General features: G+C 47.2%; 1 protein-coding gene across 6 annotated transcripts in view; it reads right to left on the reverse strand.

Annotated features, from left to right (window-relative positions):
- The window catches only part of FBXW7 (F-box and WD repeat domain containing 7), an 808,352-nt gene that overhangs the window by 692,571 nt on the left and 95,366 nt on the right, over positions 1–20,415 (reverse strand). The window contains exon 3 of one of the 6 annotated variants that reach the window (XM_029607399.1): positions 19,570–19,738. The exons of the other annotated variants lie outside the window; for them this stretch is intronic. The gene's annotated coding sequence lies outside the window, so the exon portion shown is untranslated. The remainder of the gene's footprint in view (positions 1–19,569; positions 19,739–20,415) is intronic. 6 annotated transcript variants of the gene reach the window in all.

The raw sequence follows: 20,415 nt of genomic DNA on the forward strand, positions 1-20,415 counted from the left end.
GGTATTAACAGAAGAACAAATTGCAGCTTTGTAGATATCTTCAATAGGTACTTCTCAAACATGCACTACAGAAGCAGCCAGGGCTCTCATTTCATGAGCCTTCACAGAATCTGTGACTTACAGTCCTACTAAGGTGAGTGACGAATGCACTCAGCCAGCCAGTTGGACATAGTATACTTGGCTACCGCTACTTCTAGTCTTTTATCTTTTATTAAAATTTGTTAATCGCTTATGCAAAAATCCTAAGCAATATACAAATAAAACATTCATAAAATGTGTAATAAAAAAAACACAAAAATATCATAACATATAAATAAGTAATCTTACTACATAGAATCCAGAGAAATTAAAGGAAACATTTAAAATTATCCTTAAAAGTAAGCCTGCCTGAACAAGAATATTTTCAACATGGTCTTAAAAGATTTTATACAATCTGCTAGCCTTATAGCCTCCGGCAGGGAATTCCAAAGTATGGGGCCTGCAATAGAAAAAGCACAGTCTCTCGTGGAGGCAAGATGAGCATGTTCAAAAGTTGATACATATAAAAGCCCTTTTTTAGATCTCCGATGATGTAAAGGACAATACATACGTACAAAAGCATTGCATCATGGTGAGTCTGGATTTTAAATCAGTTTAAAGACTGTTATGCCAATTATATACGAAACTCACTGATTAATACAAAGTCATTGAAAATCTATTAGAATTGGTGAAATATGGTCTCTTCTCTTAGTTCCTGATATTAAACATGCTGCTGAGTTAAGCAGTAATTATAATGGTTTCATTGTAACATAAGAGACAAATACAGATAGAGTTGCAATAGTCCACCAATGGCAAAATGCATATTTGTAATACTGTGCAAATCTCTCTTATCCAGCAGATGTTTTACACCACATTAAATTTGTAGCTTGTAATAACCAGATTTAATAACGGTCTTAATTTGAGGATGAAAAGAAAGACAAAAATCTATCATGATGCTAAAATTCTTTATGTTTGAACAAAGAAAATGTGGTGCAATCAATGGTTATAGATGTATACTGAACTTGTGTGTGTGGATTATGGATCAACACAAACAGTCTTTGCGAGGTTTAAGGATAGCTTGTTAAAAAAAAAACAAAAAAAAAACCATAGCCATCTTTGGATGGCTGACAAACAGATATCACTGTTTCAACTGTATCAGACCAAGATGGTAATACTCACACTTCTTGTATGTTGTCTGCATATAACTTATAACCATTTTACACAGTGGTGCCAGATAAATATTAAAAAGCATCAAAGACAAGGCTGATCCTTCCAGGACACCTGTGGTGATAGCGTACCATTTTAAACAATTACCACCAATTTTTACATATAGTGTGTACACTGTGAGAGAAAAAGATTCAAACCAAAGCAAGACAGTTCCAGTTATGTCACGTTCTTTTAGGCAGAAAAGAAGTATTGAATGGTCAGCTGTATCAAATGTAGACAAGATACCTAGGAAAACTAGAATATAGCTAATGTCACTATCCAGACCTCTTCATACAGAAGAGACAGAATTAAAAGCTCAGCACTGCATGGTTTCCTAAGCCCAAATGGATGGGAGTCAAGGAGCTGGTTTTCCTCTATAAAATCAGTAAGCTGCTTTAGGACAACGATTTCTAGTAGTTTGGCTATAAAAGGCAAAGATGAAACAGAGTCTTTTTAAGAAGAGGTTTTAGGGAAGCTCTCTTTAAATCTGGAGGAATTACTCCTTGAGTAAGTGACAAATTAGTGAACAGTTAATCATGGTGCAATAATATCTTTAGTGACCTTTAAAACAGGAACATTACAGGAATTCAGAGAACAATAGGATGAATTCATCTTTGATATAATTTGGGTAATCTTGCTGACAGAAACAAGTTGAAAAGAATCCCAGGTGAAGTCTAAAGGGGACCATGAAACAGAGTACCCAATGGGAACTGAAGAAAAAGTTGTGGACAGTTTAGTGACTTTAGAACAGAAATGAACAGAAATGTCAGCTTGGAGAAGAGACGACTGAGGGGGGATATGATAGAGGTGTTTAAAATCATGAGAGGTCTAGAACGGGTAGATGTGAATCGGTTATTTACTCTTTCGGATAGTAGAAAGACTAGGGGACACTCCATGAAGTTAGCATGGGGCACATTTAAAACTAATCGGAGAAAGTTCTTTTTTACTCATCGCACAATTAAACTCTGGAATTTGTTGCCAGAGAATGTGGTTAGTGCAGTTAGTATAGCTGTGTTTAAAAAAGGATTGGATAAGTTCTTGGAGGAGAAGTCCATTACCTGCTATTAAGTTCACTTAGAGAATAGCCACTGCCATTAGCAATGGTTACATGGAATAGATTTAGTTTTTGGGTACTTGCCAGGTTCTTATGGCCTGGATTGGCCACTGTTGGAAACAGGATGCTGGGCTTGATGGACCCTTGGTCTGACCCAGTATGGCATTTTCTTATGTTCTTATGTTCTTAATCAATCGCATTCAAAAAAAGTAGCTGTTTCAGAGGGACCCACTGCAGGTTCTTTCAGGGCAGTTGTGAATTTTTTTTAAATCCTAAAGAGCTCTTTTGGATTGTAACCTATTTCTCGAATACTTTTAGAGAAATAAAAACGCTTAAATTCATTGATCAATGAATTATAAGTGCTAAGGAGTGCTTTTGTACTCTGCTAATAACACTAGTGCGATATTTGCGCCATTTGCATTCATGACAACTGAAAACTTGTCTATGAGCTCTAATGGTGGGAGTAAGCCAAAGAGATTGTACCTCCCTTTTCAGGAAGTTGTCCACATCTGGTCCTGGGCCCTGTCCCATGGGATGAAGCTTATATTTCTTTGCAAGGGGAGTAATTTTGTCAACAACTGAATGTGCAATAGATTTCCAGGGTAACCCCAAATTCAATATTGTCAGATTCAAAAGAACTGAGCCCAGCTGTAATTAAATCTGAAATTCTTGGCTATCAACATAACCTCTTTTTAGAATATAATCATTAGGGGAGCATTTAGAGGCTTCCTTTAAAGTAGAACAAGGCATGCAAAGACTAATCAAAAAAATAATCAGATCATGATAGAGCATGTACTCCAAGTTGGCAGAACAGGAGATGGCAAGAAATGCATTAACAAACACTAGATCTAACTAACATATGTCATGTTTGTGTGTTGCTTGTTTTACTAATGCCAATCCAGAGAAGCAAGTATATCCAACATTAAGGAGCAGTAAGTAGATAATGGAACAAGGCCAGCATGAAGGTCAAAGTCTCCTGAAATCACCATGCTATTCAAAATTTTCTTTAGAAGAGATCAGCTGTTCAAAGAAAGGAGAAAGATTTTGTTGTAACGAAGTAGGAGGGCAATAAATGAGACAAAAGCTTGGGGGGTCAGAATTAAGAAGTAAAGATTCATAAGGTGAAGCACCATTTAGATCCTCGACCGCAATGTTGCAATGATCTTTATAGATAATCTAAAACAACCAGCCAACCTTGTTTCTTTGTTTGTGAAATAAAAAGATAGACCGGAGCACAGATTTAGATTAAGATTTTGTTCTACTTAATCAAAAGTCATGTTTCAGTGATACAAATGAAGTCCGGTTTTCTTTCTAAAATCAAATCATGAATAATATAATATTTTTTTTTTTAGCCTGTGCATTTATTAACATAATGAAAATGTCAGGGGTAGGTGGGATAGGGCCTTTTAAAATCAGGTTGAATAGAAACTAAGCAAAATGGCCATCGAAGATCTTTAGTTTGGTGTCAACCTTTAAGTTCACCATACTTGCCCTGGTACAGAACAGGAATTAAGAAAGGAACATTCTGGGTAGGTTCAGCCAAAGGAACAGAATATTTGGCCTCAGTGCTTCTCAACACATGAAGGAGTGTGACAAATGAGCAACTTTGTTACACTCCGTGCGCACAACAGAGCACACACACCACCAGCGCACAGAACCTCCGGCATCAAGAACTGGCTCTTGACCCCCATCGCACAGAAGACAGTGTAGGGGGAGGGGGGAAGACAGGGCTTCGGCCCGATGACAGCTGAGCCGGCAGGAGATGAGCGCTATGGTGGCAGTCTCTCCCGTTACAGGGGCAGAAAGGCTGAGCCCAGATGTTCCAGAGAGGTTAGACACATCCAGACAGGCAGTCTTTTCAGCTCAAGCAGGCTTCTTCTCAGTGTTGAGCCCTGACCACCACCTTCCATGTCAAGTACTTTAGAAAAGCTGACTCCAATGGCTCAAAGGGAGGCTTCATTAATTGGAAAAGGACTACATTCAGGTCCCTCAGAACAGGTGTTTTTGGTACCAGGGGTTTGACACACCATAGGCCTTTTATGAAACGAGATATTAACAAATGGGTAGAGACTGACTTGCTGTGTACTTGAATACTGTAAGCCACTACAATGTAAGATGCACTCATACGGAAGAGGTGATGAGGCCCAAGTCAGAAAGTTGGAGCAAGAATTTCGGCTGTAGGATCAGCCTTTCAACATCTAGGTTGTGAACTACAGGGCCTGGAGATTGGGATGCCAAAGCCTGCCTTGATCCTGCATGATGAGATCTGGGGAACTCCCCAGACTGATCGGTTTTCGGAAGGACAACTCCTGAAGAAGTGGAAACCAGACCTGTCTCGGTCAATAAGAAGCTATGTGGATCATAGTCCCCCGGTCCTTTCAAAGCTTCAGGAGAGTCTTCAAGCCTAGAGGAAAAGCAAATGTTGCTTACCTGATGTAACAGGTGTTCTCACAGGACAGCAGGATGTTAGTCCTCACAAATGGGTGACATCGAGGATGGAGCCCACCACGGAAAACTTCTGTCAAAGTTTAAACAGAACTTTGACTGGCCCCTACTGGGCATGCCCAGCAAGGCACTGACCCTGCAGCCAGCAGGGGTCTCCCTCCAGTCTGATTTTCAAAGCTACAGGCAGTGCCTAAAAAGTAAAAACAAAACGAACCCAACACCGCGGGGTGGCGGGCGGGTTTCGTGAGGACTAACATCCTGCTGTCCTGTGAGAACACCTGTTACATCAGGTAAGCAACATTTGCTTTCTCACAGGACAAGCAGGATGGTTGTCCTCACAAATGGGTGAGTACCGAGCTGAGGATGTCCTGACTTGCACCAAATGCACCCAACGACGTGCAAGAGGCACAACAACTGGGGTGGAATTTGGTAAGGGCATCCGCACCCTACCGGGAAGGTGGAAGGGTGTTGGTACATCATGTTGGAAAAAGGTTACGCAAGACAGATTGGCCGAAGATGGACTCCTGTCTTCCAGCTTTGTCCAAACAATAGTGGGCTGCAAAAGTATGGAGAGAACTCCAGGTTGCAGCTTTGCAGATGTCAGGAAGCGGCACCGATCGAAGGTGTGCCACCGAAGTCGCCATGGCCCTCACAGAGTGTGCTTTTACACGGTCTTGAAAAGGAATGCCAGCTTGCTGATAGCAAAAAGAAATGCAGTCCGCCAACCAGGAGGAAAGAGCCTGCTTACCCACAGGTTGTCCTAACTTGTTAGGATGGAAAGAGACGAATAATTGAGTGCTCTTCCTGTGAGAAACTGTACGGTCTAGATAAAAGCTAGAGCCCGTTTACAGTCTAGGGTATGCAGAGTCTGTTCCCCGGAGTTGGAGTGGGGCCTGGGAAAAAAGATAGGTAGTATGATGGATTGATTAATATGAAACTCAGAAACTACCTTAGGTAAAAATTTAGGGTGAGTGCGGAGTACCGCCCGGTCCTGCAGGAGTTTAGTGTAAGGCGGATAGGTGACTAAGGCCTGTAACTCACTAACCCTGCGAGCTGAAGTGACAGCTAAAAGGAATAATACCTTCCATGTGAGATACTTTAATTCACAGGAGTGTAGAGGTTCGAAAGGTGGTTTCATTAGCCGACCAAGAACCAGATTAAGATCCCAAGATGGGGCCGGAGGACGTAAGGGTGGCTTCAGATGGAGCAAGCCTTTAAGAAAACGTGTTACCAGGGGTTGTACTGAAATAGGGACACCCTGTATGCCTTTATGGAAAGCGGCTACTGCACTGACATGCATCCTAATGGAAGAGGTTTTAAGACCCGATTCCGATAGATGCCATAAATAGTCCAAGAACTTAGAGATTGGACAGGAAAGGGGATCAAGGGACTGGGAAGTGCACCAAGATGTGTACCTTTTCCATTTATACGAATAGGATCTTCTGGTGGAGGGCTTTCGTGAAGCTATCAGGACACGAGAAACCGAATCCGAAAGGTTAAAAGGCTGAAGGACTAACCTTTCAACATCCATGCCGTCAGGGACAAGGCTTGGAGGTTGGGATGTAGGAGGCATCCGTCGTTCTGAGTGAGCAGATGCGGATCCGTTCCCAGAGGGATGTGCCTGCGGATGGAGAGATCCTGAAGAATGGGAAACCACACCTGGCGTGGCCAGTGGGGTGCTATCAGGATCATGGTTCCTCCGTCCTGGCGAAGCTTCACGAGAGTCCTTGACAGAAGAGGAAGTGGAGGGAATGCATAGAGCAGACCTGATGTCCACTTGAGGGAGAAGGCATCCCTCGGCCGAGAGTGGTGGCTCCGAATGAGAGAACAGTAATTGTCTACTTTGTGGTTCTGAGGGGATGCAAAGAGATCTATGTGGGGAGAACCCCACATGTGAAAAAGAGAGGTCGCTACCAGAGGATCGAGTGACCACTCGTGTGGTTGGAAGACCCGGCTCAGCTGATCTGCCAATACATTGTCTACTCCCGGCAGGTAAGTGGCCCTGAGGTACATGGAGTGGGAGAGGGCTTCTGCCCAAATCTGCACAGCTTCCTGACACAGAAGGAAAGAGCCTGTGCCTCCCTGCTTGTTTATGTACCACATGGCCACTTGGTTGTCTGTCTGGATTAAGATTATCTGATTCGAAAGACGATCTTTGAACGTTCTGAGCGCGTAACGGATTGCTCAAAGTTCCAAAAAATTTATCTGGTGTTCGGCTTCCTCTGGTGACCATAACCCTTGGGTTTGGAAATCGTCCACATGAGCCCCCCCAACCGATGTGGGAAGCGTCGGTGGTCAGGATTACTTGTGGATCTGGTAGGAGAAAAGGTAAGCCCTGAAGGAGATTGATTTGAGTCGTCCACCAGGTTAAAGACAGGCGAAGCGCTTGTGTAACTGCGACTATGGAGGACAGGCGCTGAGAAGCTTGAATCCATTGGTGTCGCAGAGTCCATTGTGTTACTCTCATGGCTAGTCGGGTCATGGGAGTGACTTGAACTGAGGATGCCATGTGTCCTAGGAGAATGAGGAATTGGCGAGCCGTGGCCGTGTCTTGAGACTGGAGCTGGCGAGCTAGGGACATGAGAGTTTGGACCCGCTGCAGCGGAAGGTAGGCCTTTGCCTGTAAGGTGTCCAAGTCTGCCCCAATGAAAGATAAGGTTTGAGATGGGACTAAGCAAGATTTCTCGTAATTGACAAGAAACCCTAAGGAAAGGAGTGTGTTGATTGTCAATTTTAGGGAGGAGTGGGCAATCTGAGGGGTGGAGGCCCTGATTAGCCAATCGTCCAGATAGGGGTAGACGAGGACACCTTCCTTCCTGAGGAATGCTGCTACCACTACGAGGCATTTGGTGAAGACTCGTGGAGCAGATGCCAGACCGAAAGGTAGTACTCGGTATTGATAATGGTCGCGGCCTACCAGAAACCGCAGATACTTGCGATGGGATTGTGTTATCGCAATGTGGGTATAAGCATCCTTTAGGTCGAGGGAGCACAGCCAATCCCCCCTTTGCAGCAGAGGGAGTAGCGCGCCCAGGGTTACCATCTTGAACTTTTCTTTTTGAAGGTACTTGTTGAGGGCTCGAAGGTCCAAAATGGGACGTAGCCCCCCTGACTTCTTTGGAATTAGGAAGTACCTGGAGTAGAATCCCTTGCCTCGTTGAGAGGGAGGGACGGGTTCTATAGCATTTGATTGCAAAAGAAGGGATACTTCCTGTTGTAATTGAGTCAAGTGGCTGGATAGACTCCATGCTTGAAGAGGCGGGGAGTCTGCCGGAAGAGTTATGAAGTTGAGGTGGTAACCCTGTGTGATAATTGCCAGCACCCACTGATCTGAGGTAATCTGTATCCAATGCTGTAAAAAGTGGCACAGACGACCCCCCACAGGGATGTCGGGAAGTGGGATGTGGCATGTGCTCCGTACCGGGAAGTCAAAGGCCTGCCGCAGGCCCAGGAGGTGGGGCCACAGCAGGTCTTTGTTTTCGAGGTTGGCGTGGCTGAGGTCTAGTGGAGGATCGAGCCGGACGAGGCCTAGCCGACGGAGGATAATAACGACGTGGCCGAAAGAAAGACTTTTTAGAGTCCTTCTTAGGTGGTGGTTTGGAGGATACCTCAGATGGAACAGACGAAAGTTGCTTCAACGTCTCGTGGTGATCCTTCAATTCTGCCACAATTTGTTGAATCTGTTCTCCAAACAGATTGTCCCCTAAGCAGGGTAAATCGGCTAGACGATCCTGGACCTCTGGGCGAAGGTTAGATGACTTCAACCAAGCCCAACGTCTGGCTGAGATGGCAGTAGCTGAGACTTTTGTGGAAGCATCGAAGATATCGTAGGCCATTCTGATCTCGTGCTTCCCAGCCTCAAATCCTTTGTGAAGAAGGGCTTGAAGCTGTGGCTGGTATTGGTCCGGTAACGTGTCAGCGTAGTCCTGCATCTGTTTAAGGATGGCTCTGTTGTATTGAGTCATGTAAAGTTGGTATGAAGCTATGCGAGATATCAACATGGCCCCATGATACACTTTCCGTCCCACACTATCTAGGAATTTGTTGTCCTTGATAGGGGGAGTGGAAGAGTGTGGTTTTAGGCGCTTGGCCTTCTTTTGTGCAGACTCAACTACAACAGAGCGATGATCCAGTTGAGGCTTCTGAAATCCTGGTGCTGACTGAACGAGGTATGTGGAGTCAGCTTTCTTATTAACTGGTGACACAGATGAAGGAGATTCCCAGTTTTTCTTTAAAAGATCCAGAAATACCTGGTGAATGGGGATGGAAGCGATGATTTTTGGGGCATCCAGAAATTGGAGCAGTTCCATCATTTGGTGCCTGTCATCGGTCTCAGATTGCAACTGAAAAGGTACAATTTCTGACATCTCCTTTACAAAATTAATAAAGGAGAGATCTTCAGGAGGAGATCGTTTTCTACTCTCTGTAGGAGATGGTGGGGATGGCAAATCTGTATCAGAAGATGTATCATCACCCCAGGTATCATAAGGATCATGTGGGGCTTGCAGACCTGAAGGACCTGGTTGAGGATCCAAAGGCATCGATGGAAATCTGGATGGAATCGGTGCTGCAAGCGGAACTGTAAACGGCATCGAGGGCTTCGGGGCTGCCGATGGAATCGGTGCCGGTCTTGGAATCGATGGAGCCGAGGGATAAATCGGTGGAGAGGTATGCGAAGGCACCGATGGGACTACTCCGGACGGGGGAATCCGAAACGGTGTTTCTCCTGCCGATGAGAATCCTGCCGGAGACGATGGTGTAGTCGGTGCTACTGGAATCACCGATGGAAGGGCCCGCATGAGTGCCTCCATACGATTCAGCAGCGGTGCCAGCGCTTCCACTAGAGGCTCGGTGATCGGTTCCCTCCTCGGTGGCGGAGTCGGTGCCGAGGTCGGTGCCGGAGGCGGTGCCAGAATCGGTGCCGGAGACGGTGCCGGTGGAGGCTGGAACCTTTGCATTGCTTTCTCGATGGCCTCCTGGACCAGCCGGTCCAGTTCTGCCCGGAGACCAGGGGTAACGATACCCGGCTCGACGGGAGAGGGAGGCTGAGGCAGAGCCAGAGGGACCACCGTAACCGGTGGGATCATGGCTCCCACACCCCGAGAGGGGTGTGGGAGCCGTGATCCCGGTCCGTGAAGGAACCATCTTCGGACCCGAGTAGGAGCTGGGAGAGAGGCCCGCGCAGCCGGCGCTCAAGCCCATCGGGGTAAGGCCCTTAACTCTCGCCCTACCACCGTGGGCCCCGCCCCGGCCACGCGGGGATCTTACCTTTGCGCTGCCCTTTTCTTCTCGGACAGCAGCTTACAGCCGCTCCTCGCTGCCTCAATCCAGCCCCTCCGGCCGAGCGACTCGATCCGGGGAGGAGTCCACCAGGGTTGGGCCTAGTCCTGCAGACCGACCGACGCCGCCTCTGCCTCCGATCATCGAAGTCGCGCCGCTGACGTCACCCGAGCGCGCCGGCAGAGGATTTAAAGGGCCGACACGCTACCAGGCGCCCTTTTCTCACAACACGACCGGTCCGTGAAGGAACCATCTTCGGACCCGAGTAGGAGCTGGGAGAGAGGCCCGCGCAGCCGGCGCTCGAGCCCATCGGGGTAGGGCCCTTAACTCTCGCCCTACCACTGTGGGCCCCGCCCCGGCCACGCGGGGATCTTACCTTTGCGCTGCCCTTTTCTTCTCGGACAGCAGCTTACAGCCGCTCCTCGCTGCCTCAATCCAGCCCCTCCGGCCGAGCGACTCGATCCGGGGAGGAGTCCACCAGGGTTGGGCCTAGTCCTGCAGACCGACCGACGCCGCCTCTGCCTCCGATCATCAAAGTCGCGCCGCTGACGTCACCCGAGCGCGCCGGCAGAGGATTTAAAGGGCCGACACGCTACCAGGCGCCCTTTTCTCACAACACGACCGGTCCGTGAAGGAACCATCTTCGGACCCGAGTAGGAGCTGGGAGAGAGGCCCGCGCAGCCGGCGCTCGAGCCCATCGGGGTAAGGCCCTTAACTCTCGCCCTACCACCGTGGGCCCCGCCCCGGCCACGCGGGGATCTTACCTTTGCGCTGCCCTTTTCTTCTCGGACAGCAGCTTACAGCCGCTCCTCGCTGCCTCAATCCAGCCCCTCCGGCCGAGCGACTCGATCCGGGGAGGAGTCCACCAGGGTTGGGCCTAGTCCTGCAGACCGACCGACGCCGCCTCTGCCTCCGATCATCGAAGTCGCGCCGCTGACGTCACCCGAGCGCGCCGGCACACGTTTAAAAAGACAAGACACCAGGCGCCGCGCGCCGAAGGAGCGCGACAAAGGGGCCTGCCCCTTTGTGCGCCCCTTAGTGCGGACCCTAAGAGCGGAGCTGTACCCCACAGAGGCAACCTAATTCACAGCACAACATTACCAAACAAACAGTTAGCATTCAGACTACCAATCCTACAAGCAAGCCCTTTACAACACAGACAACCCTATGAGACGCCGCAGTCTGCACTAACGACACAGCGTCAAAAATAATTCTTCACTGCTCAGACAACCGGACTCCACATTTGCAGACGAACAGACAGCACCGACTGAAAATAGACTTCACAGGACTTCACAAAAAACAAAACTAACTAAACTAACAAACACTACCACCAGACAACTCAACTACTACCCAGACTACCAAACGCCACCACCAGACAACTCAACTACTACCCAGACTACCAAACGCCACCACCAGACAACTCAACTCTACCCAGACTACCTAACGCCACCACCAGACAACTCAACTACTACCCAGACTACCAAACGCCACCACCAGACAACTCAACTCTACCCAGACTACCAGACGCCACCACCAGACAACTCAACTACTACCCAGACTACCAGACGCCAACACCAGACAACGCAACTACTACCCAGACTACCAGACGCCAACACCAGACAACTCAAATACCACTCAAACAACCATCTATTGTGAACTCAGACAACCCAACAAATACCTAGACAACTAAACGCCACCAACTAATCAACTCAGCTACTGATCTAACATCCAGTCGCCACATCACTGACAACTCAGCCAATCACTGACAACTCAGCCAATACTCACTAACACCACTTTCGCTCCTAACAATGCAAACAATGTACCACGGTCTCCCTATACCGATTCTCCATCATAGAACACTACTCTCAGGAAAACCAAACATACTCTACAATCAACGAACCTACAAATCCCTCATCCCCATCATGATTACTCCAATCACACAACTTCTAGGATTCACTCTGTTCTCACTGATTCTATTTAATGCTCAATCACTATCCAAGAAATCTCTGATTTTAAATGATCTTCTCCTAGATGCAAACCCAGACCTATGTGCTATAACAGAAACATGGTTTAAATCTACAGATATAGCATTAATTAACCAACTACCAACTCAGACTTACGACTTTTTCTCTATCCCACGACAGAAAAAAAGGGGTGGGGGCATTCTCTTAGCAGCTAAGAAAGATCTTAGATTCTCTCAGCACCCAATCAAATCTGACTCGAAATTGGAAACAGGTCTTTTCAAATCAGACTCTCTACTAATCCTTCTAGTATATGCCCCCCCAGGACTTCTAGAAGCAGATCCATCACCATTCCTAGAAATCTTAGCTTCATATCTAAAACCAGACTTCCCAACGATAATCCTAGGAGATTTCAACCTGCACGTTGATAACCCCACACTCTCAACCAGCTGCGAAACCATTCTTACAGCCATGTCTGCAATGGGATTCAAACAAATAATCAATGAACCCACCCACAAAGCTGGTCACACACTGGACCTAATCTTTGTGAACCCAGGTATTACACATACAGTACAACCCACATGCCAAAAAGTTCCCTGGTCAGACCATTCTTTAATCTCCACCACCTTCTCAATGACCCAAACGAACAATAAACACTCCCCTCAACACTCATTTCTTTACAGAAAAGTATGCCCCTCGGATGAACTCAGCAATCATCTAATCACGGAACTCTCACACATAGATGTCACATCACCTAATACAGCCGTAAATTCCTGGTCCAACATAACAGAATCTGTGGCAAACAAACTGTGTCCATGGATAACAAAAAAAGTCAAACAAGGTGCATCAAAAAGGCAGCCATGGTTTTCTAACGAACTCAAAAGCCTTAAACTTAACCTACGTCAAAAAGAAAGTAAATGGCGGAAAGCTCCTTCCCCCACTACACTTTCTACATACAAACTCGCCCTCCATTCATACAAGAGCTCCACTCTAAAAACAAAAAGGGACTTCTACGCTCAAAAGATTCATAACATTATATTCGACTCTAAAGCGCTATTCACATTTGTCTCCAATCTAACTCATGAAAACCCTTCTGACATACCACCTAACCAAGCTCAAACAAAAGCTGATGAGCTGGCACTCTTCTTCAGTAAGAAAATCACGAACCTGCTATCACAATTAAAGTCTAATACAGGCTCACCAGCTAGCAATTACGTACTCCATAATAAAGACATTTCCCTCCAATCTCTTGAACTCACCACTTCCTCAGAGATCCAAACACTTCTTAAAAAAATGAAACCCTCATCGCATCCATTAGACCAGATCCCGTCAAAATTACTACTGCTAATCCCGGACACCATAACCAAAACCCTAGCAGACATCATAAACTGCTCATTCACCCAGGGTTTCTATCCAGACAACCTCAAACTAGCATCCATCAAACCGCTCCTTAAGAAGCCTAACTTGGACCCCAATGATCCCAACAGCTTCCGTCCAATCTCAAATCTGCCTTTCATTGCCAAGGTGATGGAGAAACTAGTCAACACACAACTATCGGATTACATAGAGGAACACGGAATTCTATTCCCTACTCAATTTGGTTTCAGAAAGGCATCAAGCACCGAATCCCTTCTCATTTCACTGACTGACTACATTATATTGGGCCTAGACAAAGGACAGGCCTTCCTTCTGATTCTATTGGACCTATCTGCAGCGTTCGATACTGTCAACCACGCCATATTACTAAAACAACTGGCGAACATCGGTATTGCAGGATCAGCACTAACATGGTTCAAGACATTCTTAGAAAACAGAGGTTTCAAGGTTAAAATTCACAACAAAGAATCCCCCAGATACCCATCTTCGCAAGGAGTTCCTCAGGGTTCCTCCCTTTCACCGACACTTTTCAACTTATACCTTCTCCCGCTTTGCCAATTGCTAAACAAATTGAACCTTAAACACTTCATATTTGCCGACGATGTCCAGATTCTGATCCCCATTAAAGAATCCATCACTAAAGCTCTAGAACTTTGGGAAAATTGTTCTCATGAAATAAACGATCTCTTATCCAGCTTAAATTTAATTCTAAACCAATCAAAAAGCGAATTCATTCTAATCTCTCCAGACAATTGCAAAATCACTACAAACCCTCCAGCCAACTTGCAAACCTCAAAAGTAAGAGATTTAGGAGTTTCCATAGACAACCGATTAAATTTTAAATCATTTATCAACCAAACAACCAAAGACTGCTTCCACAAACTGCACGTATTAAAAAGGATAAAACCCCTATTTCACTTCCATGACTATAGAACAGTGCTCCAAGCAATAATATTTGCTAAAATTGATTACTGCAACTCGATTCTTCTAGGCCTCCCATCAGCACATACTAAACCTCTCCAATTGATACAGAACACGGCAGCAAGAATACTAACAAACAAAAGGAGAAGAGATCACATTACACCAGTCCTCAAAGACCTTCACTGGTTACCAATCCATTATAGAATAATTCATAAGTCCCTCACCACAATCTACAAGAATATCCATGGGCTGGCTCCACTCGATCTACAAATAGCTCTCAAAAAACACTCCTCCAATAGACCCATCAGAGAAGCTTATAGAGAATATCTACAGGTACCACACAACAATACCACCCAACATATAACATTGAGAGATCGGGCCTTCTCCACAGCAGGTCCCCCACTATGGAACTCAATCCCCTTAGAATTAAGACAGGAACCATGTCTCCTAACCTTCAGAAAGAGACTGAAAACATGGCTGTTCATGAAGCATTTCCAGACCCTTAAGGATTCACTTCCAGCAATTGCAGCAAAATCTAATACAGCAATACTGAACATTTTCTATCAAATAAAATATTTATTTAAAAGAACAATTACTTAATTGAACATTCCCTTCCAAACGGAATCAATCACTACAAACCAATCACTACAATGTTTTAATTCTTATTAAACTTGTTTATCTTTCCTTTAACTCTAATCCCAGTTAGAATAACCCCTGTTTATTGTAACTTTCTCTTCCGTGCACTTGTTTTATACTACTGTAATGTATACTCTTATGTTTTAGTTATGTATGTTATAATGTATTGATCACCCCTTGTTTTATGTAAACCGACATGATACGTACTCCCGTGAATGCCGGTATAGAAAAACACAAATAAATAAATAAAATAAGGGTTTCCTCAATGCCTGCGAACGAGACGTGGACGGTGCCAGGTCTGACCGAGGCTTTTTTGTCGGTGGCTCGGCCTGTTCAGAGGTCGATGGCTGTGGATCCTCGATGGGCCGAGACTTGTGCCGCCGATGGCGATGCTTGTCCTTCCGATCTCCTCGCCCATCCGGGGAGGGGACAGGAGTCGACGGCCGAGAAGTCATCGGTGGTGGACGGTCACCGGAGGGTTGACGGTGGTGGTGCAACTTCGACGGTGCCGGTTCCGATGACGTCGATGCTATCGATGGTGTTGGGGTGGGTGCATGGAAGAGGAGCCCCATCTTCTCCATCCTGGCTTTACGACCCTTAGGTGTCATTAGGGCACATTTAGTGCAAGTCAGGACATCATGCTCACTTCCCAAACACAGAACACAGACCCTATGGGGGTCTGTGATGGACATAGTCCGGGTGCAATCCGGACAACGACGGAACCCCGTCGCCATGGCCTAGGGCCAAATTTAGCCGCGGGATCGGTAAGTGCCAACAGGCCTCAAGGGCCAAAATCGACGGCAGTCGATGAAAATCGGAAAAAACTTACCGGATTCCGCGAAGGTGACAAAAATTTGTCGAAGGGAGACCCCTGAGGGGCAAATTTTCTTCGGAAAGAAAAAACCGAATTCCTGTCAGGAACGTGGTAAGAGAGCTCCTTTCACCGCGTGGCAGCTGCTGCGCGGAAAAAAGAAGACTGGAGGGAGACCCCTGCTGGCTGCAGGGTCAGTGCCTTGCTGGGCATGCCCAGTAGGGGCCAGTCAAAGTTCTGTTTAAACTTTGACAGAAGTTTTCCGTGGTGGGCTCCATCCTCGATGTCACCCATTTGTGAGGACAACCATCCTGCTTGTCCTGTGAGAATGGAAGATACACGTACGGAAGATCCTCGCCCCAATGGCGAGCAAAGGTGTCAGAGGCTGGTTCGCCATCTGACCTAAACAGGAAGTAGAACTGAGTCACCTTCCTGTTGAAGGAGGACACAAACAGGTCCACATCTGGGAGTCTCCAGAGGCAAAAGAGCCAGTTCAACTCCCTGGTCTAGTGACCATTCATGAGGTCTGAAAGCTCGACTCAGTCTGTCCGCTATCACGTTCTCCATTCCAGATAGACAGTGACTCCCTAGAGCGCGACAGGAAGGCCTTGGCCTGAGCCATGTCTAGCAGGGCTCCTATAAAGTCCAAATGAGGTGACAGACTGAGGTGAGACTTCAGGTAGTTGATTATAAACCCTAGTGACTCCAGCACCCAGACGGTCAAGCACCAGGACCAATCTGCCTCTGCCAAGAGGTGTTCTTGACCAGCCAATTGTCCAGATAAGGGAAAAACATGCACTCCCAGTCTACGGAGGCCCCCACCATGACCAGATACTTTGTAAAGATACGTGGGGCCGATGCTAGCCTGAACGGCAACACACTGTACTGGAAGTGCTGTTTTCCCCACCACAAATCGAAGATACTTCCTGTGATCTGAAGAGATCTCGATGTGAGTGTATGCATCCTTTAAATCAAGAGAGCATAGCCAGTCCCCTTTTTGCAGGAGGGGAATCAGGGTGCCCAGGGAAACCATCTTGAACTTTTCTCTTTTCAGAAACCTGTTCAAGGCCCTTAGGTCTAGGATGGGTCGGAGTCCCCCTGCTCTCTTTGGAATCAGGAAGTACCGGGAGTAGAATCCTCGTACTCTTTGCCTTGGTGAGACAAGCTCGACTGCTCTGGCCATTAAGAGGGTGGAGAGCTCCCTTATCAGTACCTCCTAATACACTACTGGGCCCCAAGACAGGCACGGAGGAAAATTTGGAGGGACACCCAATAGGCTCAATCGGTACTCCTGGCGGATGAAGGATAATACCCACTGGTCTGAGGTTACACTGGGTCACCGGTCCACGAAAAACCATAGCCTGCCCCCAACCAGGAGCCCAGCATCTCGGGTACAGGTGGCTAGCTTATGCTCCCCACAATCCAGTCAAAAATCTATCCTGGGATTTGACTGGGGCACTGGTTGGGGCTTGGGAGCTCACTGCTACCTGGGATGGCCACAGGAGCTCACCCTCCGGGAATGGGAGCGAGTGGGCTTAGTATAGTACTTCCTTTAGCGGTAGAAAGACTTCCTCTGCCCTTGCCAACCTCCTGGCTGAGAAGCACGGATGTGAAGTGCTTGCGGACAGTTGCTTGAGAGTCTCATAGCAATCCCGCTACTGGGCCACCATGTTCCTCAACTTGTCTCTGAAGAGATTCTCTCCAGTACATGGCAGGTCAGCAAGGCTTTCCTGTACCTCTGGTCAGAGATCTGAGGCCCACAGCCATGCCATTCTGCAAGTGCCAATTCCCGCCACAGAGACTCTCACTGCCATCTCAAAAACATCGTAGGTGGAGTACACTTCATGTTTTCCGCACTCCAGGCCCTGACGTACCAGTGACAAAAAGGTGTCTTGCTGCTGATGAGGCAGCCACTCAGCCACCTCCTGCACCTGCTTCCAGAGGTTGCGAGAGTATTAGCTCATGTAGAGCTAATAGGAGGCAATGCTGAAAATGAGCATAGTCCCCTGAAAAGCTTTCCTCCCAAGGGCATCCAGCACTCTGTGATCCCGTCCTGGGGGTGCCAAGGCATGGGTCTGAGAACGCTTGGCCTTCTTGAGAGCGGATTCGACCACTACCGATTGGTATGCCAACTGACATTTCTCAAATCTGGTAGCCTGTTGGACGAGGTAAACCCCGTCCGCCTTCCAGTTGACAGGAGGAACTGTGAGGGGGTGTTCCCAAATCCTCAACAGCAACTCAAAGATTTCGTACATCAGGACCGCCACAAACTGAAGCATCTCAGCATCTTGTGCCGGGCATCCTCCTCAGTCATCAATTGAAATGGGATGGCCTCCGCCATCGCCCACACAAAACTGCAAAGGTCAGGTCCTCAGGGGGAAGATCTCTTTCACTCTTCTGGAAGAGATGGCTGCTAGGGGAGAGCCTCCAAGTCCTCCATGGAGGACCCCAGTGTCATTCCCCCCCCCCCCCCCCAGGGATCATAAGGTGCATCATCCTCGCTGTAATCTATAGGGGATGAGACCCTAGGTGGTCTGCCTTCATCAAGGGGTGTGGGCACCGATGGCACTGCTGCTGGCCCCAGCAAAGCTGGATGGGAGGCTACAGGCCATGGTAACGCCGTTGGTACTGACAAGGCTTCCTCCTTGGAGGAACCAGTGACGACCACCTCATCGGTCAGGAGCAGCATTGGTACCCCACCAAGCACCAATTGCTGCCCAGGAACAGATGCAAGCTGGGTCGGTAAGAAACCAATGAGTACTTTGAGACACTACAGCAGCAGTTCCAGCAGGGAAAGCCTGGGCACAGATACTGTCGGTGCCACTGGCTCGATGCCCCGCAGCACCCTATTGACCGCCAGCTGGATTCTGCACTAACTCCTCCTCAAAGGTTGCCAATACCAAAATGGACTGGAACGCAGGCCAGATCTTCCTCAGAACCTCGAGGTGGATCAGCAACTCACATCAGGACTAATGGAGACCATCGCAGACCCCCGGCATCGATGGAGAATAGGCTCTCCTCGCCACAGGGTCACTTTGGTGGCATCACGGCAAGCACCGGAGCCAACCTGAGAATCAAGGGCAACTGGTGCCAATGCTTCCTTGGCTTCCCTTGCTGCGAAGCCTGTTCTTTCCCCAGTGCAGAGTTTGACAATGACGAACCCAACTTCCTCGACCTGGAGGAGACCAACAGCAGTTGGTCCCCGGCACCGCTATCCACCAGCGGCACAGACAGAATGGAGGGCCCTGCCAGTGTCAAGGGCAAGCAAGGGGAACTGAAGAGGGACCCGATTCGAGAAAAACCAAGAAAAACACTGATGAATTGGCAAAAGTTTTCCACTCTTAGGTGTTTTTTTTAGCTTAAAGAGCATGAGCTCACAAACCGCGAAGCAAAAGCTCCGCAGAAAATAAAGAGTCTGAAGAGGGATCCCGCATGGCCGCGTGGATTAGGGTATGCTGGGCATGCTCAGAGTGCGTAGTCAAAGTTCTAGAAACTTTGACATAAGTTTTCCATGCTGGGCTCCATCTGATGATGTCATCCGTGTGTGAGGACTACCATCTTGCTTGTCTTAGGAGAAAAAACAAAACCAAAATCCAACAACTGGATAAGTCTGCACTCCCTAGAGTCAATACTTGGTGGAAGCACCTAAGGCAGCAATTACTGCTGTGACAGGTCTCCACCAACCTTTCATACCTAGGATTTGTCAATGTTAGACCATTCTTTGTTACAGAACTGTTCAAGCTCTGTCAATTTCTTGGTGGAGCTCTGATGGATAGCAATCTTCAAATCATGCCACAGATGTTCAACTGGATTGAGTTAGTGACTAATGGGGTCACTGCAGGATATTTACTTTTTCATACCTTTGCCACTCCAGTGTAGCTTTGGCTGTGGTCTTTGGCTCACTGTCATGCTGAAAGGTGAACTTACATCCCAGTTTCAGCTTTCTTGCAGAAGGCAGGTTTTCCTCACAAACTTTTCTGTTCTTTTCTCCATTAATTGTCCTTTCTGTCCCAACTTGTGCTGCACACCCTGCCAATGAGAAACATCCCCATAACATCATGCGGATACACCATGCTTAACCATAGGGATGGTGTTCTCTGGATTATGTGCTGTGTTGGATGTGCACCAAACATAATAATGCTTTGTATTCAGGCCCAAAGGTTCTAGTTTATTTTCATCACATCACAAAATATTTTGCCACATGGTTGCAGAACTCCCAAGTGTTAAGAACATAAGAACATAAGAAAATGCCATACTGGGTCAGACCAAGGGTCCATCAAGCCCAGCATCCTGTTTCCAACAGTGGCCAATCCAGGCCATAAGAACCTGGCAAGTACCCAAAAACTAAGTCTATTCCATGTAACCATTGCTAATGGCAGTGGCTATTCTCTAAGTGAACTTAATAGCAGGTAATGGACTTCTCCTCCAAGAACTTATCCAATCCTTTTTTAAACACAGCTATACTAACTGCACGAACCACATTCTCTGGCAACAAATTCCAGAGTTTAATTGTGCGTTGAGTAAAAAAGAACTTTCTCCGATTAGTTTTAAATGTGCCCCATGCTAACTTCATGGAGTGTCCCCTAGTCCTTCTACTATCCGAAAGAGTAAATAACAGATTCACATCTACCCGTTCTAGACCTCTCATGATTTTAAACACCTCTATCATATCCCCCCTCAGTCGTCTCTTCTCCAAGCTGAAAAGT

The sequence above is a fragment of the Rhinatrema bivittatum genome, chromosome 1 (assembly GCF_901001135.1).
Source record: "Rhinatrema bivittatum chromosome 1, aRhiBiv1.1, whole genome shotgun sequence".
Taxonomy (NCBI): domain Eukaryota; kingdom Metazoa; phylum Chordata; class Amphibia; order Gymnophiona; family Rhinatrematidae; genus Rhinatrema; species Rhinatrema bivittatum.